Source organism: Mastomys coucha, unplaced genomic scaffold, assembly GCF_008632895.1.
Source record: "Mastomys coucha isolate ucsf_1 unplaced genomic scaffold, UCSF_Mcou_1 pScaffold5, whole genome shotgun sequence".
Lineage (NCBI taxonomy): Eukaryota > Metazoa > Chordata > Mammalia > Rodentia > Muridae > Mastomys > Mastomys coucha.
In genome coordinates, this window is record NW_022196911.1 from 68,192,537 (window position 1) to 68,195,192 (window position 2,656).

The window sequence follows — 2,656 nt, forward strand, 5'->3', positions numbered from 1 at the left end:
TCTTCTGAAGGTCCTGAGTTCGGATCCCAGCAATCACATGGTGGCTCACAACCACCCATAATGAGATCAGACACCCTCTTCTGGTGCATCTGAAGACAGCTGCAGAAAATTACACCGGAGTGAGTGGGGCCAGAGCGACAGAGGTTCTGAAATCAACAGCAGCCACACACATGATGGCTCACAGTCATCTGTACAGCTACAGTGTACTCATACACATAAAAATGAAATAAAATAAATCTTTAAAAAAAATTTATATTGAGAAAAACGTCTGTATTTTCAGTATTGCCATAGACAAGCATCTACATAAGACTGTTAAATTGATTGTTATTTTATATCAAACAACTTTTATAATACTCATTCTTATTGTTATAATACTTTATAAATTTTAAAGAATATGACAAAAAAAGATATTGTAGGTATTGAAGGGGAGTCTCCGGGAAGAGTTGGGGTACAAAAGGAAAACAAGAATGTGATTTAATTCTGTTTTTTTTAAAGATTTTTATTTATTTATTTATCATATGTAAGTAGACTATAGCTGTCTTCAGACACCCCAGAAGAGGGCATGAGATCTCATTACAGATGGTTGTGAGCCACCATGTGGTTGCTGGGATTTGAACTCAGGACCTTTGGAAGAGCAGGCAGTGTTCTTAACCGCTGAGCCATCACTCCAGCACCTAATTCTATTTACTTAAAATATGTTTTTAAATGTTAACAAATTCAGGCCGGGCAGTAGTGGCGCACACCTTTAATCCCAGCGCTTGGGAGGCAGAGGCAGGAGGATTTCTGAGTTCGAGGCCAGCCTGGTCTACAGAGTGAGTTCCAGGACAACCAAGGCTACACAGAGAAACCCTGTCTCGAAAAAACAAAAGAAAAAAATGTTAACAAATTCAAATAAATTGAAATCATGTAACTTCCCTCATCATATTGCAATAAAACTTAAAAAAAAAAAATCTTAAAAAAAAAAAAGAAGAATGAAAGAAAGTGTCTCACAGACATGCCTCGGGCCACAGGCTAAGGCCATCTAGACAGTTCTTCAGTTATTCTCTTCCCAGGTGAGTCTAAGTTTGTGTCAAGATGACAGCTGAAACCATGACATCTGGTGACAAGGAGGATGAAGTGTTAGAAATGTTGGGCTTGTAGGGCTGGGGAGATGGCACAGTTGGTAAAGTGCTTGCCATATAAACATAAGGACCAGAGTTCAGATCCCTGTAAAAAGTCAGGGATGGGGATACACATCTAAATCATAGCACTGGGGAGGAACTGACAGGAGGAATCCTAGAGCTTGCTGGCCAGCTAGTCTTGCCAAATAAGAGTTATGGGTTCAGTGAGAGACCTTATCTCATATAAGGTGGAGAGAAATACAGAAAGACATCTAACATCATATTCACTAATTTTTACATATATACATACATACATACATACATATATATACATATATACACACACACATATATATATATATACATACATACACACACACACATCATGCATAGAAAAGAAAGAAAAAGCAATGTGGAGTTGCAGTGCCTGCATAGCTCACAGACACCTTTACTATCAAGGTGTTTGACTGGAGATACTACTTCAAAGGGTACTGCTTGAAGTAGGAGAAAGAAAAGCCAGAGAGAAGGGGTTCCTAGGGATAAAGCTTTCAGAGACACAGAAGGAACACCTGAGGGTGGGACCAGTGCAGCAAGTGAGGCCTTATGGGAAGCTTGCAGGACATAATGGTCAAAGAGTCAAGAGCAGTGAAGATCAAGGACCTAGGGCTAAAGTGCTTGCCTAGAATGTATGCAGCTCTGGTTTATTCAGTCCCTCGTACTGAATAAACTGAGCATGGTAGCACATGCCTACATACTGAGTGAAAGGCTGACCTGGAAACATGAGATCCTATCTTAAAAAGTTAAGTAATTTCTTTAAAAAAAAAAAAAAAGTAGCAGAGATCAAATAGATAAGAATTAGTAGGACATAGTGGTGCATGCCTTTAATCCCAATACTCAGGAGGCAGAGGCAGGTGGATTTCTGTGAGTTCCAAGCCAGCCCAGTCTACCCAGTGACTTCCAGGATAGCTAGAGCTACATAATGAGACCCTGTCTGGAAAACGAAAACAAGAACTAGAAAGATAGATGAGAAGCGCTGCTGCTGTGAAGGGCATTCCACAGGAGGGGTGAGAAACCTGCAGCAAAGCCTCTTACAATGTGTGGCAGTCACAGAGACTCAGAGTGGAGGGACAACTGTTCACTAGCAATATAAGTAAAGAGAGATATTTCATGCACACCAGGGCAGGGGTATTATGGTGTGCTCCATCTGTGTAAGTCAAGCCCCAGAATCTGCTATTCCAGTTTATTATCTCATCTCACTGGACCATCCCAGCTATCATGGAGTCAGTATGTTCATGTTTGCCTTGGAGTAGAGGTTTTAGAAATGTCACAAATGTCAGAAATTAAGAGCCTAGTCAATTACCCTGTGACTTAGAACAGTTACCTTCATTTTACTAAGGTGCAGAATCTTCTTGGGAAATGCCTGCTTTTCTACTGAGAGCTACAGTCCTGTTTCATTACTGCTCCAAGTACCAGCAGGACTGGCATGTTTTCTTAACAAAATAAGACAGAAGCATTCATATTACTTTATAATCCTCGTTTCTGCAACTGATTACATG